General features: G+C 42.1%; 2 long non-coding RNA genes across 3 annotated transcripts in view; both read left to right on the top strand.

Moving 5' to 3' along the window:
• Positions 1 to 26792, top strand: part of LOC105485303 (uncharacterized) — a 55838-nt gene extending 29046 nt beyond the window's left edge. The window contains exons 1-3 of one of the 2 annotated variants that reach the window (XR_011614594.1): positions 13997 to 14342; positions 21655 to 21969; positions 25631 to 26792. This is a non-coding gene — a long non-coding RNA (uncharacterized lncRNA). Of the gene's footprint in view, positions 1 to 13996; positions 14343 to 21654; positions 21970 to 25630 lie in introns of those variants that run through there. The other variant, XR_011614593.1, reaches the window with a different exon arrangement.
• LOC105485302 (uncharacterized) lies at positions 1970 to 9010 on the top strand. The gene is made up of 3 exons (XR_989472.2): positions 1970 to 2069; positions 6299 to 6351; positions 8658 to 9010. It is a non-coding gene; the product is annotated as an uncharacterized lncRNA (long non-coding RNA).
• Positions 26793 to 27666: the final 874 nt, after the last annotated feature.

The raw sequence follows: 27666 nt of genomic DNA on the forward strand, positions 1-27666 counted from the left end.
AAATGCCTAAAGTTTTGGAAACTGCAGCCTGTGAGTAAGATAAGGTGGAAAGCAGCCAGACAAAAATCAAAGAAGTCCAAAGCGGCCCCTCCAGCACTTTGGAGGAAGTCAGCCTATGATCTGGGACACTGCTGAAAGCACAGCCACCAAAAGGGAAATGAGAACATTGTCAAACGGCATGCACCCTGGCGCTCCAGGCAGCCACATGCTTCTCCTTGGAGAAGAGCATGGGGCAGGTGTGGCAACGCTAAAGTCAAACCTGCTGTTGGTTATTGACGAAGGGGGCAGGGGTTCCCTCTCCAAGGAAAGCTTTGAAGCCTCTTCTTCTGGACTTCAGCACCTACCTGACTCCCATTTTCCCTCCACCTACCTTTGGGTTATACCTTGCTCTCAAATGTGTACTTACTTTTTGTTAGTTGTTTTCTAGTCCATCAGATAGTGTAGGTAGGTATCCATCTTTTAAAAGGGGATCCAATTTTGCCAGTTTTGAGTCTAGGCAAACAGGAATTGTTACTAGAAAGTTATGAAAGTATTTCAAGCTTAATTTCTGAAGGATAGGCTGGAATTGGTTGGAATTCTAGAGCAATTCCAGTCGAGTGCACTGGGATATGTGGGTGTTACATGGGGAACCAATGCTTATGAAGCATCTAGCATGTGCCCAACATCATGCTGGGGTGCAGACACTGCTCACCAGTGGAGAGGCCAGCCTGGAGGCAGCCAGTCCCAGCTGGACAGTCATGGAGTGTCCAGGCAAGCAGCAATGGCCTGTGTTCCTGCAGACGGCACTTCTGGGCAAATACTGAGCTCTGTGACTGGAAAACGCTGTCAACATTGGTGCAGCCAGGTGAGCCCAACCTGTTTCAACAAGGGGGACCCACAGGTCACCAGGAGCTGAGATGTGGGGCCAAATAGGGTCAGAGACCTGGAAGTGGAGAAAGGTAGGGGCCAAGGTTTGAGTTGCCAAGAACTGGGCAGTGGTCTCTGTGAACCTCCAGTGTCTGGGCCTGGAGTAGAAACCCTCCACTACGTGTATGTACCCATACAGTACACAAGTAGTGTTTCTACACTATACTCCGGGCCCAGAAACTGGAGAGGTTTACTCCAGTAGTAAACCTCTACAATACATTTATGCAGGCATCCAAAAGTTCTTAATTTGAGGGGGCTGTGCCTTCCCTTTGACTTTCTGGTGATGAGTAAAGACCCCATTGCAGGTAATGTTTGTAAATGCATACGATAAGATATATAGGATGAGAAGCACCTTCTTGTATTAAAATGCAATTCCATCTTCAGAGTCCATAGACCCCAGGTTACACAGCCAGACATGTGACTCTTGTAATGATGATAGCAAGGATTGCTTAGGGTTTGAACCCCAAAAATGTCATATTGGATAAAGGAGCTGAGTGTTTTCCTCACAGCAACATTGGTTGCTAAATGGGCTTGGGTCTGTGTCCCCGGGGAGGGCAACTGTGGATCTGAGATGTTAGGTTACCCGCATGGGAGAAGACACAGAGAACCAGGTGTTGGGTATTTCATCCAGGGCTCAAGCATAGCTTTTTTGACTCCAAATAATATATTCTTCCTTCTATGCCAAACTGTGAATGGCAGAAGGCTAAGGCTGCTGAGAGCAGATGATCTGAGGAGGAGCAGTCAGGGTGAATGCTCCCTGACACGCTCCAAGGTGGGCCAGTCTGGTGCTCCTGTAGATCAGGGCATCTCAGCCTCAGCATTGCCGACACCTGGTGCTTGAGATATCTCTGTTGTGGGGTCTGTCCTGTGCACCGTGGGATGTGTTGTAGCATCCTGGCCTGTACACATTCAACGCCACCAGCAAGCCCCTCAATTGTGACAATGTCTCCAGACATTGCCAGATCAGCCCTGTTGAGAGCCACTGCTATGGAGCGGGATTAGGTCCAGTTGCTGAGCAACTGAATGTGTTTGGAACTCTATCCCTCTGTTACATATTACTCTTCAGGCTTTTCGCTCTCCATGAGGGCAAGCCTCCTGATGAGGTTTGGATTCATATCCCCACCCAAATCTCACAATGAGCTGGAGGAAGGGCCTGGTGAAAGGTGATTGGATCATGGGGGTGGATATCCCCCTTGCTGTTCTCATGATAATGAGTGAGGTCTCAGGAGATCTGGTTGTTTCAAGTGTGTGGCACTTCCCCATTCTCTCTCTTTTCTCCTCCACCATACTAAGACATACTTGCTTCCTCTTCGCCTTCCTCCACGATCGATTGTAAGTGTCCTGAGGCTTCCCAGTCATACTTCCTTTTTTTTTTTTTTTTGAGATGGAGTCTCGCTCTGTCGCCCAGGCTGGAGTGCAGTGGCCGGATCTCAGCTCACTGCAAGCTCCGCCTCCTGGGTTCACGCCATTCTCCTGCCTCAGCCTCCCAAGTAGCTGGGACTACAGGCGCCCGCCACCTCCCCCGGCTAGTTTTTTGTATTTTTTTAGTAGAGACGGGGTTTCACCGTGTTAGCCAGGATGGTCTCGATCTCCTGACCTCGTGATCCACCCGTCTCGGCCTCCCAAAGTGTTGGGATTACAGGCTTGAGCGACAGCGCCCGGCCTATTTGTGTTTCTTTAACATTTAATAACTGAAACGTTTAAGGGTGAGATTTTTGCCTTAGGGAACGGCTTTGGCCACAACTTTTAAATGTTACTACCTTGTAGTCTCAATATTTTATTGTCAGAATAATCTGTAACTCTAGTTTTTATTTCCTTTTGGTCTAAGAATTACTTATTATAATGTTTAATCACCAGTTGTATGCTTTCATAAGTGAGAATATTGCAAAAAGGAAACATAAAACATAATAAAACCATCATGCATATTCCTATCATTCAGGATGAAAAATAGTGATGAGTATTTTTAATAACTGCACATGTAATAGATGTATATACATTCTGCATAAGAGACAGAACAAGAATTAAATCCTGTAGGCAATGCCAACTTCCCCTTTGATGCTTACATGAAGTTCGATTGCTAACTTCTAACACCCAGAGCTCAGTAGCATGTGTTAGGTATATGCCAATTTAGGTCATCTGTGTATTTTAACATTTCTTCACAGTAAGTAGTCCAGCATATTCTGCATTTTATTCATTCCCTACTGAGGGCTGTTTCTGTTGTTTTCCACTTTTTCTTCCTGCTGTAAACACTGCTGTAGTGATCCTCTAACGTGTCTCTTCTCTTGAACATGTAGAAGTATTCCCTAAGGTGTGCACTGAGAAGTGAAATTGTGAAACTGATGGATATGAACACTTCTAATTTTAATAAATATTGCCCAACTGCTCTTCAGAGTTCCTGTGGCAATTCAGGTTCAGAGGCTGGAACTTTAAATGTAATATTTTATTAATTATATCCAGTTTTCAAATGGTCAGAATATATAGAGTCATGTGAACTTAACATATATATTTATAGTTATATTACATTCTCCTTGAATTCCTAACAGATCTTACTTTAAGTTTTGATATTATATTTCTGATGCATTAAAATTCATAGCTTTTCTATTTCCAGTTTAGATTATTCCCTTTATCAATATTAAATAACCTCAGTCCCATTTGATTTTTTTTTGTATGTCCCAAAATTGTGTTACATTATACCATTGCTTTCCTTTGTAATTGCTTTAATTCTCACCCATTGTTTTATTTCTACCACCCTCAGTATTAGTTTATTACATACTCTGGTTTTTTTGGGTTTTTTGTTTGTTTGTTTGTTTTTGAGGCAGAATCTTGCTCTGTTGCCCCAGTTGGAGTGCAGTGGCACAATCTTGCCTCATGGCAACCTACGCCTCCTGGGTTCAAGCAATTCTCCTGCTTCAGCCTCCTGAGTAGCTGGAATTACAGGTGTGTGCCACCACACTTGGCTAATTTTTGTATTTTTAGTAGAGACAGGGTTTCACCATGATGGCCAGGCTGGTCTTGAACTCCTGACCTCCTCGGCCTCCCACAGTGCTGGGATTACAGGCGTGAGCCACTGCACCCAGCCACATTAACGTTAGTTGTGCTCTGCAGTTACTCCATGGTCTTCCAAGCATGCGGTTGGGCTAGGCAAGGGTGTTTGCATGCTTCTGTTTTCTTTATGATGTAGCTACTCACTTCTGTAGCTCTATGCTCCATTGCCTTCAAATGCATCACTTGGCAAAAAAGAAATCTAAGCTCAATTTGATATTTCTTCCTTTTAAAATAACTTGTTTATGACCTGAATGCTTAAGGCAATTTTCTTTATGTTATAATAAAAATTCAATATTTCTAGAGATTTATTTTCTTTAATTTTTCTTTTTGTATTTTAATCTAAACTTCCAAGCCTTTTTCTTTGATTATGTTTTCATTCTCTGCCCTGCACGAAGGTAATATATTTGTTATTCTTTATTGCTTTGCCTTTTTCTTCTGCACTCTGGAAGAGGTTTTCAAATTTGTTCCACATCACTCATCACTGATTTATTTTCTTTTTTTTTTTTTTTTTTTTTGTTTTGAGACGGAGTCTCGCTCTGTCGCCCAGGCTGGAGTGCAGTGGCGCGATCTCGGCTCACTGCAAGCTCCGCCTCCCGGGTTCACGCCATTCTCCTGCCTCAGCCTCCCGAGTAGCTGGGACTACAGGCGCCCACAACCGCGCCCGGCTAATTTTTTGTATTTTTAGTAGAGACGGGGTTTCACCGTGGTCTCGATCTCCTGACCTTGTGATCCGCCCGCCTCGGCCTCCCAAAGTGCTGGGATTACAGGCGTGAGCCACCGCGCCCGGCCCATCACTCATTTATTTTCTATGGTATCAATTCAGTTACTCTTCCTCATACTGATGCACTTGGCTTTGTCACACTTTTGAATTATTTTAATTTTTCATTTCTTGTTCATGAATGTTTCCGTTGGTTTCTTGGAGAACTTTCTTGCATGCTATTAAGGTCATTAAACAGCAAGCATTATTCTAGGTGTTATAGTAGGTAGATTTTCAGAAGTACGTCTTTCCTCTGACAGTTTAGGGGGTGGCCTCCATTTCTGTGTCTCCCGTGATTCCCGTGTATTATTTGTGAGTGCATGCGCATGCACTCATCCTGAAGAGCGGTTTATTCAGACCCAGGATTTGCCAGAAGTCAGTGTAGACTGAGCTCCGACTGAGAAGGAGTGCTGCCCTCCACACCAGCAGTGGGAGCTGGTGGAGCCGGCTCTGTTTCCACAATGGCCAGGTGTTCATGGGGGGTGCTCTGTAGAGAGGGTCTTCTCAGTCCCTCAGTGGGTCCTCTAATAACTGAACCATCAGAACACGCTCTGTTCCCACTGGAATTTCTCAACCCTGCCCCTGCTCCTCCGCTAGCACTTTCCTCCTTGGAAATTGAGTAGGTTTCCCTGCACGCCCACACCTCCAAGCTCCTTCCTAACTTAGGGTTCTGTTATGGGGTCTTTGTTTTCCTTATTTTTATGCAGACATAATAAGAATATGAAGAATAGTGATTGTGGTGCTGTGTTGGTGTGGGAGGCAGCTGTGCAGTGTTTGTCACTTCAAAACAACACTCACCTACAGGACAGGATTGGCTGCCATGTTTCCTGTCCTCGGAGCAGGGAGCAGGGAGTGGAGGAGAGAACAAGGTCTCCTTATCGCTGTTGGTCTGGCAGTTTGCTTTGTTCCGTGCAGGAAAGAAAGCGTGGGGAAGATCTCATTTTGGTTTCTCAGATTAGCACTCTATGGATAGAATTTCTTTTCCTAGGTATGTGTGATAAGTGTTATTCTTTGCCATCTTTTGCTCTGTCTTGGAAGGCTGTTTCAGAGACTGCTAGCTAGAAATCATTCCTAATGACATGTATCCTGGTAGATTTTCTGAAAATTCCATTTTCTATTATAAATGCCTTTCATTAGACATATACTTAAACATTGTTCAGTGTCAAATAGTTATCAAATGACATTGGTTCCATGAAATGGTTACTTGAAAACTAACATAAAATAATTTGTTGTCTAATGAATACCTTGACGTCAGGAAATCACTCATTGTGGTTGGTATTAAATAAATGTGAGTGGGTTTACTGACAGGAAAAGGGAAAGAAAGAAGGAGGGAAGAAAGGAAGGAAGGTGGGAAGGAGGAAAAAAGGGAAGGAGGGAAGGAAGAAAGGGAGGGATAAAGAGAAGGGGGAAGGAAGGACAGAAGGAAGGAAAGTAAAGGAAACGAAAGGAAAGGAAGGAAAAAGGGCAGGTGAAGGAGGGGAGAGGAGGAGGGAGGGAGGAAAGAAGGAAAGTCTGAGTTTCTGATTCCAATATCTGTAAGATAATTAGAAACACGCATGGAATGAATAGCAGAGCATTTTCTACCTGTAGATTAATGTCAGCAAAAGTCCTGACTGAAAAAGAAAATGTGACTTTAAAATAAGGTAAGTATATTTTATTTTATGTGCATTTATGCTAATATTTTATATTTAAGAGCCATAGCAAGAATGCAAATTCTATCTGGACAGTTTTATTGATATGTTTAGTTACAAATTTAGAAGCATAGGACATACTATGCTTTTTATAAACCTCACAGCTTATAAAGTTTCTGGAAAGTTGGCAAAAATCCACAGCATTTCTGTATTTCAGTAATAATTCCTATGCTGTTCTTTGGTGTATTCCCTTCTTCTGCCAGACACCTTCACCAAACAATTCATTTGTTACACTAAATTATCTTTTTCTTTCTTTTTTTTTTTTTTTTTTTGAGACACAGTCTCACTCTGTCGACCAGGCTGGAGTAGAGTGGCACGATCTCTGCTCACTGCAACCTCTGCCTCCAAGGGTTTAAGTGATTCTCCTGCCTCAGCCTCCCGAGTAGCTGGGATTATAGGCATGCTCCACCACACCTGGCTAATTTTTGTATTTTTAGTAGAGGTGGGTTTCGCTATGTTGGCCAGGCTGGTCTCAAGCTCCTGACCTCAGGTGATCTGCCCATCTCGGCCTCCCAAAGTGTTGGGATTACAGGCGTGACCACACTTGGCCACATTAACTTTAGTTGTACTCTGCAGTTACTTCCTCCATGCTCTTCCAAGCATGCAGTTGGGCTAGCCAAGGGTGTTTGCATGCTTCTGTTTTCTTTATGGTATAGCTACTCATTTCTATAGCTTTCAGTACCCAGCTTATTAAGTACAACAGAGGATACATCAGAACTCTGACCCAATAAAGGCAAGTACATTGACATGGGGAAGAGGAAAGAGTGGAATCACGTATAATTTTCCTTTCAGGAACATTGTTTTCCCAAGTAACCCTTGACTTTGTGCTAATGAGTTACATTGTCTGCCATCGCCCTATATGTGATTCTGGACATACATTGGATTTTTAGGAAAGCGGCTCAATTTGGCCCTAAGCCTGTCATGCCTCCAATTGTAAACGTGGAGTGCTATGAAGGGTGATATCTATGTACTATCTAGGAAATCCTGTGAGTTTTCACAAGTAACATGCTAAAATCACAGCATCTTTCACCTGCCACAGACATTATCTTTAAACTTAAAAAGTGTAAAGGAATGTGAGTTGATAGCTTTTTGTGTCAACCAGAGGATCTATGAGTAAGTCATGGTCCCAAGAGTGTTGAAAGACATCAGTCTAAATACCATCCTAATTAACGCTGTTAGACGAAGATTAATTTTAGTTTACCATGGATCCACAAGGCACTGGGAGCATGATTGTTCATTATAAATGGGGGAACATTCCACTGCACTTAGACAAATCCCAAATCTGGAGCTTATAAAACCTGACAAACTTAAACAAGCTAACAATATTTTAACAAGATTTTAATAACATGTTGATGAATGCCCAATGGGAAAGCATTTTCAATTATACCATGACACACTCTTGTCCCTTGTGCTGTAATAAATAAGAGAGTCACAGGCAGTCACTCGTGTTGCTACACTGGAGTTGTTTACTGTCTGAGGTCACTAAAGCTTATTCTGGATCACAGTTAATGGCCAGTGTTATTTTCTAGAAGGAAAGAGTTGTGTGTGTCTGCATGTGTTCTAATTATGTCAGTTGCTAATTCAATTCCTCTGTTTATTAGGTCAGTCTATTTTCAGCAATGTTATTGTCTTAGTCCATTTTTTGCTGCTTTAACAGAATACCAAAGACTAGGTAATTTATAAATAAAAGAGATGTATTTGGCTCATGGTGGTAGAGACTGGGAAGTTCAAAAGCATGGTGCCAGCGTCGGATGAGGGTCATCCCATGGTGCAAGGGTGGAAGGTGGAAGTGAGTACCCAAGACAGAGCAAAAGGAGGCTGAACTCCAGAGATGACTAACCCACATGTGTGAGGGCAGAGTCCTCACGACCGATTCAGCTCTTCAAGATCCCACCACCCAATACTCTTACAGTGACAATTAAATTTCAACATGAGTTTTGGAGGGGATAGCAGGTATCCACAAAGCTGGTAGGGAAGGGATTCTGTATTTCCCCTGATGGCTCTCTGTGGGCAGCTTCCTTGAGTTTTTTTAGGTCAAGTAAAGGACTTTGGCATTAGTAATAAAAAATATGTAATGACAAAGAGTTAGAGAATAAAACCCAAATAAATGTTAGGCACCGAGAACCTAGAGAGGTGAAGGAAGGATGCTGTGAGAGGAAAAGCCTTAAGGAATTACTATATTCAGAAAAATACAGCTGTATCATGGAAGGTCACAAAAAGTAAGTCATACACAATTTAATTTTATGTTCTGTTTAAAGCTAAATATGAACAGTGCTTCTGCTTGAGATGGCCCTGTCATCAGCTCAATCGCAAAGGATAGCCAGGAACAACATAACAAAGGCTAATTGTCAATACCATCATTTCCCACTAAATCTTTCCTCGTTCTTAAAAATTTCTCAGGAACAATAAAACTTTTAGAACGGTGTAGTGTGTGATGACATAGCGTTCTTCTTAATCTCCCATCTTTCTGATTTATTTGCAAGGCAAAAGGTAGCTCCCAGCACTGGGAGATTTTCTGAACTTGTGATACATATGAACTGGGATTCACTCTGAAGTATGATAGCTTTACCTGCGTTATTTCATTATTTAAACCTCCTACCAATATACATGTTTCCATGATTGTCTCTATTAAATGTGCTACCCCTTGAAAAAATTCTACGTCCACACAGTTTCCCTGGTGAATGCCTTTTAACCTTCAAGAATAATTCCAGTGCTACTTAAGCCATTACAGATCTTTAACAAGCGTTCTTTAAAAAAAAAAAAAATTCGGCAAAAACTACAATATCAAAACCTGTGGAAGATACTGTCCTGGTGCACATGTGTGCTCATACACACACACACACACACACACACACACACACACACACACACACTCTATAAATGAAGGCTAGCCTAATACATAAATATCAGCAAAAAACTGAACTTAATAACCAATAAAATTGAGGAGCATTTGAAATACAATACTCTATGAGCAAGTGTGAATGTGCCAGGGAAGCAAGGAAACCTTGCAATTAAAAGTTTTATTGTCCCTGAAGAAAATTTATATAGTTAAAATATATTTATTTATATTTCTATATCTTATATATCTAATGATATATTTATATATAACATATATTTATATTTATAATGTACATTTATAGGGGAAATTAGAAAGAGTTTATTGATATGGAAACACCCTAAATGCTATAGTATTTCGTTACCCGACAAAGAGCCTGGAACACAGAGCTAATGTTGCAAGTTTGGCTCTTGAAAACTTTTTTTGTTTTTTTTGAAGAAATACACTTCTGTGCTATTAATATTGCATGAATATGTAATGCAATGTTTATGTTTCAATATTAAGAAGGTAAGCAACCCAATAAAAAATACCAGCAAGTTTGCAGAGACACTTTACAAAAGAATGAATACAAATAGCCAATAAGCATATAAAAAATGTTCCACACGATTAGTCATCAGGGAAATGCAAACTAGAACCACAATGAGCTATCAATACTCACCAATCAGAATGTCTACAATTCTAGCTTCCTGTGCTTCTTTGCAGTCTATTCCTCTCTTTATCTCAGATACCAATGTCTTATTGATTTTATTAGAAATTGGCTTGAAGTCTTCTAGAATTTTGTATATATGCACAGTATTTAATCCTTTGTGCCTGTTTGGCTTTTTTCTCAGCAAAATTATTTGGAAGTTCATCCACATTGTTGTACATATCATTGGTTTATTCCTTTTTATTGTAAGTAGCATTCCATTGTGTGGCAATACAGTCATGCACTCATGTTTCAGTCAATCATGGGCTGCAAATATAATGGAGGTCCTGCAAGATGATAATGGAGCTGAAAAATTCCTATCCCCTGGTGACATCGTAATGTCCTAATGCCATCCTTCCTCATGTGTTTGTGGTGATGCTGCTGTAAACAGACCTACTGTGTTGCCAGTCCCATAAAAGGACAGCATATACAGTTATATACAGTATATAATACTTGATAATGATAATAAACTGTTACTGACATGTGTATTAACTATACCATATTTTTATCATATTTAGACTGTATGTCTGCTCGGGTTTTTTTCTAAAGTTAAATGTATGACAGCCTCCAGCAAGTCCTTCAAAAAACAAAGGCATTGTTCTCAGAGGAGATGAGAGCTCCATGCCTGTCATTGCCCCTGACAAACTCCCAGTGGGACAAATTGTGGAGGTGAAAGACAGGGATATTGATGCTCTTGACCCTCTGTAGGCCTAGGCTCACATGTGTGTGTGTGTGTGTGTGTGTGTATGTGTCTTAGTTTTTAACAAAAACATTCAAAACATTTTTCAAAAAAAAGTTTGAAATAGGAAAAAAGCTTATAGAATAAGGATATAAAGAAAGAAAATATTTTGTACAGATGTACAATTTGTTTTAAGCTAAGTGTTATCACAAAGGAGACAAAAAAATGTTTAAAAATACTGCCGGGCGCAGTGGCTCATGCCTGTAATCCCAGCACTTTGGGAGGCTGAGGTGGGCGGATCACTTGAGCTCAGGAGTGGGAGACCAGCCTGGGCAACATGGTAAAACCCCATCTCTACCAAAAATACAAAAAATTTAGCTGAGCGTGGTGGTGCGCACCTGTAATCCGAGCTACTAGGGAGGCGGAAGCAGGAGGATCACTTGAGCCTGGGAGACGGAGGTTGCAGTGAGCCAAGATTGCACCACTGCACTCACTCCAGCCTGGGTGAAAGAGCGAGACTGTCTCAAAAACTAAAAAAATAAATAAAAATAAATAAATTTAGAAAGTTAAAAAAAACTACTGTGAACTAAGGTTAACTTACTCTCAACAAATTAAAATGTTTTTCAATAACTTTAGTGTAGCCTGAGTACACAGTCTTTCTGAGTCTCTAGCGGTGCACAGTAATGTCCTCGGCCTCCACGTTCATCCACCGCTCACTCGCTGATTCCCCCAGAGCAATTTCCAGTCCTGCGAGTTCCCTTAATGGCAAAAGCCTTATAAAGATGTACCATTTTTGTCTTTTATATTATGTTTTTATTGTTCCTTTTCTATGGTTAGGTACACAAATACCGTTGTGTTACAGTTGCCTACAGTATTCAGTACAGCCACACGCTCAAGAGGTCTGTAGCCCAGGAACCATGGGCTCTGCCCTATAGCCTAGGTGTGTATCAGGCTATACCATCTAGGTTTGTGTAAGCGTACTCTATGGCGTTTGCACAGCAGCAAAATCGCCTGATGACCCATTTCCCAGAGCTTACCCTCTGGTTAAGTGATGCTGACTGTGCTGCAATTCACTTATCCCGCTGAGGGGCATTTGGGTTCCTTCCAGTTTGGGTCTATTACAAATATATTTGCTGTGAACATATGTGTACAGTTCTTTGTGTGAGCATATGTTTTTACTTCTGTTGGGTAAATACCTAGGCATGGAATGGCTGGATTACACGAGAGGTGTATTTTAACATTTTAAAGAAACTATTAGACAGTTTTCCGAAGTGTTGGGTTGAACTGAAGTAAACTGAAGTGTTTCTACCCCAACAACAAACACTCAGCCTCTCTTGAACTCACCCAGTTAGGTTTTTAATCCCTCACATTCCATGGGTGAGTTCTTCCTAGGACATCACACACCTCCAAAGCTTCATTCTCTGCTTTATCTTACTGACCCATTGGTCATCTCTGATACAATTGATCACTCTCTCCTTCTTGAAATGTTTTCCTTGCTTTCTTCCAAAGCAACAGACTCACCTGGGTATTTTTCTTACCTTCCTGTTCATTGCTTTCCAATCTGTCCTGCAGGATCACCTCCTGCTCCTGAGGTCCACACCTAAGAGCGCCCTGGGACCCAAAGCTCTTCTCTCTCACTTTCTCTGTCTACGTATATTGTAGGAATCCCATCCATGCCTGTGGCTTTAGATGCCACAGGTTCTGTAATCCACCTATCCATCCCTCAACCTAACCACCTATCTATCCTCCCTCACTCTTTTCATTCCTCTTTATTTTCTTTATCTTTCTTTCCTCTTTTTTTTTTTTTTTTTTTAAGACTGTCACCCAGGCTGGAGTGCAGTGGCATGATCACAGCTGACTGCAGCCACAGGCTCAAATCATTTTGCCACCTCAGCCCCACAAGTAGCTGAGACTAAAAGTGCATGCCACCATGCCTGGATAATTTATTTTATTTTATTTTTTAAGTTTTTGTGTAGAGATGGGATCTTACTATGTTGCCCAGACTGGTCTCGAACTCCTGGGCTCAAGCAGTCCTCCCACTTGAGCCTCCCAAAGTACTGGGATTACAGGCATGAGCCACAAAACCCGGCCTTTTTAAAAAAAGTCTTTCTATCTCTATCTTTGACCACTTGGTCTGAGTTCTGAACTATATGTGCAAATACCTGTCCAATTGATATTCTACATGTATATCTTAAAATAGGCATGCATGTATTTCAGGGAGAATTCTTGATTTCTCTTTTCCCCCAGCCCTAACATCGAAACCTGTTTCGATCTAGATCTTTCCCATTTTAATAAATACCAGTTCCATTCTCCAAGTTGCTGAGGTCAAAACACTGCTTAGGTCAAAACACTGCAAGTCAATATTAATTTCTCTTTTTTCCCTCACACCCCACATCTAAGTCATTGGCAAGGCTTTAATTCCAGAATAGTATCTGAATTTGAACACTTCCCACAATTCCCACTACTGCTTTCCTGATTCCCAACACTGCAGACATCCACACGGATCTCTTGGGGGCCCCTTCTTCACACTCTTGCTCCCTGAACTCTCTATTCCACACCACAGTCACAGCTCTACAACCAAGATGGCCCAGTGCCCCGCGCAGACCTCGCTCTGGTTTTTCACTGTACTTGGAATCCCACGAAAATTCCAACCGTCACCTGCGCGACGTCCTGCCGCCTCATCCCTGCCTCATCTCACAGTGCCCCAGGCTCACCTCGTTCTGCCCTGCACCTTCCTCTGTCCCTCACGTCGGCCAAGCTAATCCAGATGCAGAGACTTTTCACTAGCTCTTCTGCCTGGAATGCTTTTTATTCTCGTGAAGCACCTTCTTTGTTATTTGTTTTTCAGATATCTCATCTACTGAAAAAAACTCCCCCTCAACATCGTATCTACACAGCCCACTGAGTCTCCCTGGCCCGCCACCTCCCTCCACTTTCTAAGGCACTTATTTCTTCATAATATGACATCATGTCTCATTGACGTTGTACTGTCTGTCTCACACTAGGCAGTAGACCTCGTGTGGCAGGACTTCGTCTGGAGTTTCAGCGCTACAGTCTAGGTAACGCTGCAGGGACGTATCACCTGAGAATCTCTGTGCTGGATGCCACAGGTGCTTATTTCACTCAGGAAAAGCCCTCCGTGAATCTGGGTGACTCTTTAGAGTCACTGCCCTGCAGACTTTGATGCAGCAATCCAGGCAGACGGATGCTCCAGCGTCTTCTCCTGCACCACCCGAAAGCCACTGGCACGGCAGTAGAAGACACCAAATGGAGAATTCTGCTCCAGACCTTAAATCTATTTCCTTAGAATGGACACAGCTTATAGCTATGGACAGTTCCTTCCCAAAACTTGTCACGTGGCCACATCTAACATCAGGAGTGCATGGATATGATGGTTAATACTGAGTGTCCACTCGATGGAATTGAAGGATGCAAAGTATTGATCCTGGGTGTATCTGCGAGGGTGTTGCCAAAGGAGACTACCATTTGAGCCAGTGGGCTGGGAAAGGCAGACCCACCCTTAATCTCGGTGGGCACCATCTAATCAGCTTCCAGTGAATATGAAACAGGCAGAAAAACATGAAAAGATTAGACCGGCCTAGCCTCCCAGGCTACATCTTTCTCTTGTGGTGGATGCTTCCTGCCTTCAAACGTCAGACTCCAAGTTCTTCAGTTTTGGAACTCAGACTGGCTCTCCTTGCTCCTCAGCTTGCAGATGACCTGTTGTGGGACCTTGTGATGCTGTGAGTTAATACTTAATAAACTAATAAACGTAATAAACTAATAGGAGATATAATACTTAACAATAATACTTAATAAACTAATATGAAATATATATATCTCCTATTAGTTTTATATATATAATCTCCTATTATATATAGGCATATATATATAAAATATATATAGGAGTATATATTAGTTTTATATATATAAAATCTCCTATTATATATAGGAGTATATATACAATACTTAATAATAATACTTCATAAACTATAGGAGATATATATATCTCCTATTAGTTCTCCTATATATAATTCTTATATATATACACACATATGGATATATGTGTATACATGTATATATGTGTGTATACATATATATAGATATATACATATGTATATATATGAGAACTATATATATAGGAGAACTAATATACATATACATATACAAAAATATATCCTACTAGTTCTGTCCCTCTAGAGAACCCTGCCTTACTAATACAATAAGCAACCCGAGTGAGGGTGCAGCATTAGGCAATATGACCCCATTTGTCTTCATCATCCAACTTCCAGCCCCTGGAACTTGGAGAGTAGCACTTGGCTTAGTGTAGGTCTTCAGTAGATTTTTGTTGAATGTGTAAACCAAAATTAAAATTCTAAGGTCCCTCGACCATCTAAATGAACTTCCTCATCAGCCATGGCTCTTAAAATTTAAATTGAAAGACTGGTTTAGGCCATGATGGGAAGTGGGGGTGGGACAAGCCTCATTATGCCTCTCTGCCATTAACATCAATACAGACTTTAAGAAACATTTTACATCATGTTCTCTCTGAAGCCTGCTAGCTAAAAGCTTCATCTGCACAATAAAACTTTCATCTCCACAACCTCTTATTACAACCCAAACATTCCTTTCTTCTATTGATCCCAGGTCTTTAGACAAACTCAACCAATTGTCAACCAGAAAATGTTTAAGTTTACCCATAGCCTGGAAGCAACTTCCCACTGCCACCCACCCAGCCCCCACCCTCCCACCACACCGCCTTTGAGTTGTTCCCCCTCTCCGGAGCAAACCAATGTATTTCTTAAATGTATTTGATTGATATCTCATGCCTCCCTAAAATGTATAAAACCAAGCTGCACCCCAACCACCTTGGGCACATGTCATCAGGACTTCCTGAGGCTGTGTCACGGGCTCACATCCTCAACCTTGGCAAAATAAACTTTCGAAATTAACCGAGACCTGTGTCAGATTTTCTGGGTCTACAGATGAGATTAAACGTGTCCAGATCTTGGCTTTTCTGGCTGTGGAATCATGGTTCCAAGAAAACCAAAAAACTTCTAACAGTGCTTCTGATCTGCTTTAGCCTCCTGATTTGGGTACACTTCATTGGACGAGGCTTCTGTACGCCACGCCCTCTCCCATTGGGAATTCTGTGTTTGGAAATTCATTGACACAGTTGTGTGAATTAGTTTACCGTGTCATCCTGCCAAAGAGCAATGATACTTCTCGCAATGGTTCCAGTTTGGGAAGAAGGGTTTTGTAAGGGATATCTTTCTGGTGCTTTCAAACTACCTGACAGAAGCAACCGACTACTTCTTTTTTTAAAACTTTTACTTTAGATTCAGGATCTATGTGCAGGTTTGTTATACAGGAAATTTGCATGTTGTTGGGGTTTGGTGTACAGATTACCTCATCACCCAGTTACTAAGCCTAGTACTCAATAAGTAGTTTTACCTCGTCACCCAGGTACTAACCCTAGTACTCAATAGGTAGTTTTTTGATCCTCACCCTCCTCCCACCCCCCACCCTGAAGTAGACCCAGGTGTCTGTTGTTCCCTTCTTTGTGTTCATGAGTTCTCATCATTTGGCTTCTACATGTAAGTGAGAACTTGCAGTATTTGGTTTTCTGTTCCTGTGTTAGTTCACTTAGGATAATGGCCTCCAGATCCATCCATGTATCTGCAAAGGACATGAGCTCATTCTTTTTTATGACTGTGTAGTATTTCATGGTGTATATGTACCATATTTTCTTTATCCAATCTATTGTTGATGGGCATTTAGGTTGATTCCATGTCTTTGCTATTATGAATAGTGCTGCAATGAATATTCACATGCATATGTTTTTATGGTAGAACAATTTATATTCCTTTGGGTATACATCCAATAATGAGATTGTTTAGTCAAATGATAATTCTAAGTTCTTTTGGAAATCACCAAACTGCTTTCCACAATGGCTGAAATAATTTACTTTCCCACCAGCAGTGTATAAGCAGGCTTTTTTACTTTGCCACCTCGCCAGCATCTTTTACTTTTTAACTTTTTAGTAATGGCCATTCTAACTAATGTGAGATAGTATCTCATTGAGGTTTTAATTTGCATTTCTCTAATGATCAGTGATGTGCATATTTTCATATGGTTGCTGACCACATGTATGTCTTCTTTTGAAAAGTGTCTGTTCGGCAACCTACAGAATGGAAGAAAATTTTTGCAATCTACTCATCTGACAAAGGGCTAATATCCAGAACCTACAAAGAATTCAAACAAACAAGAAAAAAACAAACAACCCATCAAAAAGTGGGCAAAGAATATGAACAGACACTTCTCAAAAGAACACATTTATGCAGCCAACAGACACATGAAAAAATGCTCATCATCACTGGCCATCAGAGAAATGCAAATCAGAACCACAATGAGATACCATCTCACACCAGTTAGAATGGCAATCATTAAAAAGTCAGGAAATAACAGGTGCTGGAGAGGATGTGGAGAAATAGGAACACTTTTACACTGTTGGCGGGACTGTGAACTAGTTCAACCATTGTGAAAGACAGTGTGGTGATTCCTCAAGGATCTAGAACTAGAAATACCATTTGACCCACCATCCCATTACTGGATATAGACCCAAAGAATTATAAATCATGCTGCTATAAAGACACATGCACATGTATGTTTATTGCGGCACTATTCACAATAGCAGAGACTTGGAACCAACCCAAATGTCCATCAGTGACAGACTGGATTAAGAAAATGTGGCATACATGCACTATGGAATACTATGCAGCCATAAAAAAGGATGAATTCGTGTTCTTTGTAGAGACGTGGATGCAGCTGGAAACCATCATTCTCAGCAAACTATCACAAGAACAGAAAACCAAACACTGCATGTTCTCACTCATAGGTGGGAATTGAACAATGAGATCACTTGGACACAGGAAGGGGAACATCACACACCAGGGCCTGTTGTGGGGTGGGGGGAGAGGGGAGGGATAGCATTAGGAGATATACCTAATGTAAATGACGAGTTAATGGGTGCAGCACACCAACATGGCACATGTATACGTATGTAACAAACCTGCACGTTGTGCACATGTACCCTAGAACATAAAGTATAATAAAAATATAATAATAAAAAAAGGAAAAGTGTCGGTTCATGACCTTTGTTCACTTTTTAATGGGGTTGTTTGCTTTTTGCTTGTAAATTTGTTTAAGTTTTTTTTTTTTTTTTTTATAGATTCTGAATATTAGACCTTTGTTGGTTGCATAGTTTGCAAGTAATTTTTCCTATTCTGTAGATTGTCTGTTTACTCTGTTGATGGTTTCTTTTGCTATGCAGAAGCTATTTAGTTAGGTGCCATTTATCAATTTTTATTTTTGTTGCAATTGCTTTTGGTGTCTTTGTCATGAAATATTTGCCTGGTCTTACGTCCAGAATGATATTGCCTAGGTGGTCTTCCAGGGTTTTTAGAGTTTTGGGTTTTGCATTTAAGTTTTTAATCCACCTGAGTTGTTTTTTGTATATGATGTAAGGAAGGGGTCCAGCTTCAGTCTTCTGCATATGGCTAGCCAGTTATCCCAGCATCATTTATTGAATAGGGAGTCTTTTCCCTTCTGCTTGTTTTTGTTGATGTCATCTAAGATCAGATGATTATAGGTGTGTGACCTTGTTTCTGGGCTTTCTATTCTGTTCCATTGGTCTATATGTTTGTTTTTTTGTGCCAGTACCATGTTGTTTTGGTTACTATAGTCTTGTAGTATAGTTTGAAGTCAGGTAATGTGATGCCTCCAGCTTTGTTATTTTTGCTTAGGATTTTCTTGGCTATTCAGGCCCTTTTTTTGGTTCCATATAGATTTTAAAACAGCTTTTTCTAATTCTGTGAAAAATGTTAGGTAGTTTGATAGGAATTACATTGAATCTATAAATTGCTTTGGGCAGTATGACCATTTTAGCAATATTGATTCTTCCTATCCATGAGCATGGAATGTTTTTCCATTTGTTTGTGTCATCTCTGATTGCTTTCTCAAGTGCTGTTTTGTTTTGTTTTGAGACAGAGTCTTGCTCTGTCGCCCAGGCTGGAGTGCAGTGGCACCATCTCAGCTCACTGTAACCTCTGCCTCCTGAGTTCAAGCAATTCTCCTGCCTTAGCCTACTGAGTAGCTAGAATTACAGGTGCACACCACCACGCCTGGCTAATTTTTGTATTTTTAGTAGAGACAGGGTTCCACCATGTTGGTCAGGCTGGTCTTGAACTCCTAATTTCGTGATCTGCCCGCCTTGGCCTTTCAAAGTGCTAGGATTACAGGCATGAGCCACCATTCCCAGTGTTTTTTAATTCTCATTTTAGAGATCTTTCACCTCCCTGGTTAGCTGTGTTCTTAGGTGTTTTTTTCTTTTTAAGGCTACTGTGAATGGGATTGAATTTTTGATAGAGCTCTCAACTTGGCTGTTGTTGGTGTATAGGATTGCTGCTGATTTTTGTACATTAGTTGTGTATCCTGAAGCTTTGCTGAAGTTGTTTATCAGATCAAGGAGCTTTTAGGCAGAGACCGTGAGCAAACACCTACTTTTAAAAGGACTGTTTTCTTAACATATTTTGTTCTTAGTTTTAATCACGAATCATGCTACCTATTGATAGTATGCAATTTATCCATAGTACGCAATTTATCCTAAGCCTAGCACAAAAAACTAAAGTTGGGGGAAAAAGCAATCTTTTTTGGTGTGTTCCTTAATTTTTGTTGGTAACAGGTTTTGTCTATGAACAGAAAGATGTACTCAAAGCATCTAAGAGGTCTTAGAGATCATCTGTTGAGCAAAGTAGAAGCTGAGATTTAATGTTCAACATTTAATTAATGTGGAGGAGGTTACTTAAACTTACACTAGTTAAAGAAGTAGGAAACACAAGAACTTCAAGTTCTCGCTTCTTAGCCAAGAATCAAATTGTACAAAAAACAAAAAAATAAATTTTTATGTTTACTAGTCAGTCCTTTAAAAATTCTTGAAAATAGGAATTGAAAATCTATTTTAATTCAAATGTTTCTAGGAAAAGCGTATCTTCTCATCAGAAATAATATATTATTTAATCCCCACTGTGCACTTAGATTGTTATAATCAAGTCTGAATTTATTTTAAGGAAAGAAACCTTAAGGTTTCTGTGAAATCATGTATTTCTGAGGAAATACAAGGAAATACGATGATACAAGAAATCCTTCATCTTTGAGAGGAACTAAGTGGGAAGTGAATTAAACTTTTCTCAGCAATTTTGTGTACTCTATAGATGTTAAAACCTCAGAACTGATGTCATTTTTACCGTGCAGAGAATTAAATTCTTTCCAGCTCTTGTTAATCAGAAATGATAGAACATATATATATGTTGTGGGAATAATTAAGGAAAGAACTAAAAACGTGAGAAGGAAAATCTGGCTTCTCTTTAAAAGGCCATTAAAATCTTGATAGCATTATCTGCTTAAGCAGCACATTCCAGACAAAAGCAAGAGACTGTATAAATGTAAAGATCAGAAGCACAAAACTCTGGAATCAGGCGCATAACTGTAAATCCCACTGCCTCTTGCTAGCTGTGCAGTCATGACAAGCCAGTGTGTGCCTCACTTTCCTCATCTGTAAAATAGAGACACCAATAATAATAATAAGACCTAGCTTATAGGGTTGTTGGGAGGATTAGATTAGATGCATAAGCTACTTTGACAGACTGCATGCTGATCTGTGACACTAATATCTTCCATGGCTGTCACCAGCAGTGGGGCTGCTCTCATATCAGGAATAAGAAAAAATCAATTCACCATCCTCAGCATTCACTGTCTGTCTTCAGTGTTCATGGCCCTTAGCATTCATGGTCTTCAGCGTTCCCTGCCTCTGTCATCTTCCATCTTGACTCCATCCACCAACAGAGGCCCCGCGTTTTAAGTTTTCTTTGTAAAAACTCATTAAGTAAAGTGTTGCTCTGCATAGAAGTAAAACAACATAAAATATTTCACGTCTCCCAGTTTCCCCTTGGATGAAGCCCTTTGCATTCTTGCCCAAGACTAGAAACTTCTAGTCCTTGCCTAATCATGACTGTGTGTCCCATCTCCTTTTGCAAAGAATTACTCCGGTCTTCTGAGCCTGGGGACACAACCTCACATATGTTCTATTTCTGCTGTCTGGACTTCCCCATCTCTTCATCCTTCTTGCCCTGCAAAGCCTCTGCCTTTCTATTCAGTCTTCGGCACAACCATAAAGGATGTCTCGCAGGGCCTCAGCACACAGCACAAAGCACGCTGTTTTCTAATTATTTTTATCTTCCTTAGTAAACTATGAGCTGCTGGAGAGAAGCAATCCTGTCTTCTTCATCATTGTCTCTCCAGGGTCAGACCTGACACACAATAAATTCCCAATAAGTCTTGTTGAAAGAACTGTAAATTGTTGAGACAGGCCAGAAAGCAAACCTCATTCCAAAACATCCATTCATTGGATTGCTTTGAAGTGGTCTCAGCCAAATCCACCTTTTACATTAAGCGTATGTTACTCCCAAGGATAGCAGAGAGTGTGGCTTTGGAGTCGGACTGGCCAAGTCATCTCTGACCATCCCAGTGAACTTGACCAAAACCCCCAGTCAAATGGAAGCGTATAGATAACACCACACCAAGGCCCTGGGGTAAATGCTTCCTGCCTTGATTCCCAAGCTCATCCGAGGATCTTCAGAAAATGCTAGGGAGGGTGTCTCAGACCACTCCCATGATTATGATGTAATTGGTCTAGCCTACAGTTTGACTCTTAGAGCTTTTAAAAGACACCAAGTGATTCTGAACTGTACCTATTTAGGAACCATTGGATTAATAGATAGCTGCTGTTTTTGCCATTCTTCTATTACATTTAATATCATATAAAATAATATATAACATATTATACAATATATTTTATATAAATGATATTTAATCTTGTCCTGAGAGCTAGGAAGAATTTAATGCAGATTGTACTTGGGAAGATATGTTTATTGAAGCAACTATATCATTGTTATGAGACTGGATTTGTTCATCAGACTATTTTTATTCTCCCTGCAGGGTAAAGGACTGAAGCTGTGGAGAACCCACTGAGAGACGGACAGTGAAGACAGCCTACAGCCCTGGGAGGCCGTGGGGACTCTGTCTACTATGGGCAGTGCTGGGAGAAGCCTAGTGGGCCTTGGGGCCTGGGAGGGGACGGTGGAGGGAGCCTCTGAGAGCTGGGAGGTGGCCCAGACCCACAAAGTGTCACTTCAAGCCCGTTTACCCCTCAGTCTTTGAAATAAAAGGGCAACCGTGTTGATGTTGAATCTGCAGTCAACCAACAGTTAAAGCTGTAGTTTATACCCAACAGGTGTGCGGATGAACCTGAAAGTGAGTCATGGCTGAGTCCCTGACCCAGCTTTAACTTGTATGTCTTGTATTGTAGTAATTTCCCTTTATTTTCCATGGCCCCCTTAGTACGGATGCTCTATGTTTTTTGCAATCAGCAGATATCCCACATTTTTTGCCACCACGTTGATTTTTCACGTTGATCATCTACATTAAAAAAGCACCGACACTAGGCCGGGCGCGGTGGCTCAAGCCTGTAATCCCAGCACTTTGGGAGGCCGAGACGGGCGAATCACGAGGTCAGGAGATCGAGACCATCCTGGCTGACACGGTGAAACCCCGTCTCTACTAAAAAATACAAAAAATTAGCCAGGCGAGGTGGTGGGCGCCTGTAGTCCCAGCTACTCGGGAGGCTGAGGCAGGAGAATGGCGTGAACCCGGGAGGCGGAGCTTGCAGTGAGCTGAGATCCGGTCACTGCACTCCAGCCTGGGCGACAGAGCGAGACTCCGTCTCAAAAAAAAAAAAAAAAAGCACCGACACTAAATGTTTATTTTTCTTTTAGAACGTGACATTCTAACGTTTATCATTATATGAAGAGATGTTTTCATGTTTCCAAAATTATGTTTTCCAGACACAAAACATCCTCATGTGTAGAATCAATAGAATTACTTAGCTACAGTTTTCCTATCATCAATATTTGACATATTTTTTGTAAATTTGTCAGCCTAAGTTATGTATATATGCAGCGAAGCTTTCACTATTTTGAAATTCTAACAATAATAACTGTAAAATTATAAGAGAACTGATAAGCACTCAAAAATCAGTTTATAAAATATTTGTGTTAAAAAATGGATATGTAAAAAAAGAGATATAATGGTGACATTAATTCCAAAGCCAAACTTCTATTCCTATTGGGAAGAAACGTCACATTTTGATGTGCTTTGTCCAGTGAAACGTAGAAGTGGGGGGAGGATGTGAAAGGCAGCCCAGGGGGGTGAAGATAGGTCTGTCCAGGAAGAGGGGTGCCCCCCTCTGTGAAGCACAGCTTGTGGGGGGCGTAAATCATTTGTCTCCAAGTCCCAATTCCTGAGACCCTAGTAAGTAGGAGAGTGTGTGGGCTGGAATCCTTTCTTTAAAAAAAACTATTTGGAACCACATGAACTGAGCTACTGATGCGAGGACACATTCTCTATTAATAGCGCCTCTATTCTAGCTCTCCATCACATCCTATCTGTGACATTTAAAGCCACTTAAGAGACACAGCATTGGCCTTGGCTGCCTTGGACGAGTTCTTATCAACATGCAGAGGCTTAAGGGAGCATCTCAGGATAGTTCAGTGGCTGCCTCCGTCAATACAAACACCGTAGACTAAGTCGCCCCTTCCGTCACTGACTGCATTCTGAACCCGCTCTGGAAATGCTTCTTCAAAGTGCAAGACAAACCTCAGCCCATTCTCTCCCGCATGCCATAGTGACCTCTGTGCACCTGTGCCCAGCATGAAACTCACAAAAGCAAAACTGTCCCCTCGAGTCCCTCGAGGTCAGGAACCGGTCTTGCTTATCTTCGTGGTACTAGATCTGAACATGGCGCCTGCCCCGCAGGGTAAGTGCGCAGTCTGGGATTGTGGAACGGAAGTCATCAACCTTTTTACTGCCTGGCTTTTTAAGCTGCGGTCTATGGACTAGGGCGTTGGCATCTCCAGGAAATTTGTTAGAGATACCGAATCTTAAGCCCCACCCAAACTTACAAAAGCAGAATCTGCATTTAACCAGATCCCCAGGGCATGTGTGCACACGCCAAAGTTTCAGAAGAGATGTACAGTTAACTAAATTTTACTAGGTTAACCTATTTTCATGACACTGTTTGCTTCCTGCACCAATTTTAGATAATGGGCTCTGAGGGAGGCATGGAGCAAAATGATAAATTCACAGATCTCTTATTCATGCATTTGAGTACACCCCATCATTAGCAAGGAAATGAAAGCTCCTGATTAAAGTGACTATTTTTGTAACATCACTGCACTTTTCTGTTTCAAAATAAACCAGAATACAACTTGTATGTTTATCCCATTTTTCAGCTGAATATTACATCTAGATAAATAATACTAAACCCCGGTGTCATGAAGGACAGCCTGCCTATTACTTCTGCGAGGGGATGGAAATACCACCGCTCCACTACCCCTGCCCCATTAAGTCCATGTAAAGCTTAGCTCATACTTTCTGATCCATGACCTACAGATCTCTGTATTCATTTATTTCCACTCTGTATCATTCCAAACTGCGTTCGGGGTTGTCCCCCACCGCCCACTGCTCCCCTCTCCGACACAAACACTTAAAATAAAAACTAAGGATATGTAACCTTCAGCTAAGCTTGACAATGAATGGTCACCCTTATGTGATATTGCTTGCTAATATCCTTTTGCTGCCTCTACCTTGTTTGCTGCTAATATTTGAGCTGGACTTAAAGCTGAACTCCTAGGGACCCTGTGCTGTGTGTTTGTAACCTGTTTTCCTTAGAGCCACTCAAAGTCTGTGGCCTCACAGGTCTGGTCTGGCATTGCAGTGTGAAATTCTCCACGTGCCCTTGCCATGCCTAAACGCAGCCCCTGGAGAATGTTCCAGCCGACATTCTCTAAGACAGCCTCTCAGCTGGCCCTTCATGTAGAGAGAAGCGGAGGTCACTCCGGGTAGAAATATAGACCCAAACACCCAGATTTCTGGTCGTGGCTCATTCTAGAGCACAGGCTTCCCCAGCATCATGTTTCTTTCTGCTGGTAAAAGGAATCTGCTGCCCCCAGGCATGGAAAAGAGCAGCTACTACATGGCTCAGAGCCACAGGGACTCGAAGGACCTACCTGGGGTAAAATGTGGAGCTGAGACACAGTGACCCCATTGTCCACAGAAGCAGCTTTAAGAAAGAACAACTCCAATGCGCATGATACAGCTTCAATATGGAGCTCTTGGGTTTGCCTTCATTTCACCTCCTTAGTCTGCGAACTTCGCCTCCACCTCCGTTTCTTGCAGTGTTTTGCATGGTGTCTTGAACGTAACAAATGTTTAATGCAGCTTTGATAGATTAAAATCTTCTGAAGTATTTTATTTGGGGTGGCATTTTAATTTTGTGCCTGGCATCTCTAACTGATGGCTTGATTAACATTGAGCAACACCAATAAAACATTTTTATATACAATATTTTGAGCCTTGACTTCAAAGGTGAGTGCAGGTTATGAAGAAAGCCTGGTTTAACCAAGAATGGGAACAGATAGGACAGATCGGGAAGCACTGAACACGTTGAAGTGAAGATTCTTATTTTCTTTTTTAAGAATCAGCATTTTAAAATAGATGTATGATGAAGATTTACTATAAATTGAATTTTATTTAAATGTACCTAGAATGACATGCTTAGTCAGCGTGGAGCCGTGTTCTGATGCGGTGTGGGCAGCGCTGGGAACGCGTCTTGGTTTAATCTGCCAGCGCCCATTAGTCATGCCTGTTGCTCCTTCTCGGGGAGAAGGAATGTGACATAACCACTAAGCTAACTTTACTCGAAATCTTGGTCCTATTTTCAACCCCCGACCTTTAGACCAAGCTTAGAAAGGCTCCGTCTCCCTTCACGGGTGTCATTTATGGCCGCCTGCACGTGGCACCTTCTCTGGGGCTTCTCTTTGAGTGGTTTCTGGTGGCCATGTCTTTTTTCCTCCAGGGATTCTGAGCTCTGTGTGAAGTTCTGTATCTCACATGATTTACATTCTGCGGCTGTGAGAGAAGCTGCCAGGATCTGGACACATAACCATGTGAGGGCAAAGCTCCGTCCACACCAGCCCGCAACACACACGGAGTGGTGGCTGGAGGCGTTCAAATAACACCTGCCGTGAAGCTTTCAGGGAAGGGAAACCGGCCTTAGATCACTCAGCTGCTGCTGTTTCCTGCGATCTGTGTTTAGAACCCATCAAACACCCAGCCCCAGTGGCAGGGTCCTCTCCTCTGTTGGTGACCTGCTTGCTGACCCCGGCCACCTCCTTGCGCAGCCCCTCACGTCATCATACTGGGGATCAGAGGCCCTGAGAGCTCCCATGGCGTGAGCAGCCGCAGTGACACGAGGTCACAAAACGCCAAGCTGACACATTTCCGTGAAAATGCTGTGATGGGTGATTGGTCTTCGCGTCAGCGTGCTGTCCCTGTGTCTGCTTGACCTGGCTGCGTGTGTGATCAGCCCCTGCCTCGCCCAACAGCTCCAATGCAGCAAAACAGATCACCAACGACATTGCCGCGCTCCTGACCATCTTGCTGTTGTGGCTTCTCTACCTGAACATTCTAGGTGTGGCCGTGTCTGCCTTAGCACCCACTCTATGGAAAAGATGTAGTGTCTGAGCTCATGAATTTAGAATTGAGAAGAAACCTTGGTGTGAACCTAACGAGTCTCCCTTCCACGGGTGAGGAGCTGCCCTGCCCTCCGGCCATGTGGCGTGCTGGTGGCAGAGCTGACCTGCAATTTAAGGCATCTCATCCTCTATCCAAACGCCAGGGGGATGAACTGGACCGCGTCTCCGTTATACTGAAGCATGATGAATGGAGTGAATGGCATTAATACCAGAAGGAAGCAGATCTGGGTTATAGGTTTGATTCTACAACTTCTTTTTCTGTGGGATTTTTGAGCACATCTCTTCATGCTTCTAATACATGGTCGCCTTGTTGCGCAAGTGAATCCAAGAATCCCCTACCTACCTATCCAGGCAGGACTGGAGCCGGTGATGTACTGAGGTCATTTCTTTTCGGTTGTTTTTGTTTTTTGTTTTTTGAGACGGAGTCTCGCTCTGTCTCCCAGGCTGGAGTGCAGTGGCACAATCTTGGCTCACTGCAAGCTCTGCCCCCGCCGGGGTTCAAGCAACTCTCTTGCCTCAGCCTCCCAAGTAGCTGGGACTACAGGCACGTGCCACAATGCCCGGCTAATTTTTTGTATTTTTAGTAGAGAGAGGGTTTCACCGTGTTAGCCAGACTGGTCTCAATCTCCTGACCTCATGATCCACCCGCCTCAGCCTCCCAGAGTGCTGGGATTACAGCCGTGAGCCACCGCGCAGAGCCTTTTTTTTTTTTTTTTTTTTTTTGAGACGGGGTCTCACTCTGTCACCCAGGCTGGAGTGCAGTGGCACAGTCTTGGCTCACTGCAACCTCCGCCTCCCGGGTTCAAGCAATTCTCCTGCCTCAGCCTCCCTAGTAGCTGGGATTACAGGCGCCCACCACCATGCCTGGCTATTTTTGTTTGGTTTGGTTTGGTTTGGTTTTTGTTTTGTTTTGATTTTGTTTGTTGTTATTGTTGTTGTTTTTTGTATTTCTAGTAGAGACAGGGCTTCACCATGTTGGCCAGGCAGGTCTCAAACTCCTGGCCTCAAGTGGTCCACCCACCTTGGCCTCCCAAAGTGCGGGGATTGCAGGCATGAGCCACCGTACCTGGCCTGAGGTCACTTCTGACTCTCAGATCGAATCCTGGTAAGCGGGTGTTTGCTGGAGCACTCACGTAGGACTCCTGGCCAGTGGGTACGTGTCCAGCGCCATGCTGGCCAGCCTCCCGACTAAATACTCAGGACCTGCTCTGAAGAGGTTGTGAAGTGATTTGTAATACAGCCCTGGTACCTAATATACAGATATCTTCACATGAGAAACTTCACTACAAACTAACATACAGAGATCACATTAGAAACTTCACAAGAAACTCTGGAAGAGTTTCTAACATTTTCTTTA

The sequence above is a fragment of the Macaca nemestrina genome, chromosome 16 (genome assembly GCF_043159975.1).
Source record: "Macaca nemestrina isolate mMacNem1 chromosome 16, mMacNem.hap1, whole genome shotgun sequence".
In the NCBI taxonomy this organism is placed as follows: Eukaryota; Metazoa; Chordata; class Mammalia; order Primates; family Cercopithecidae; genus Macaca; species Macaca nemestrina.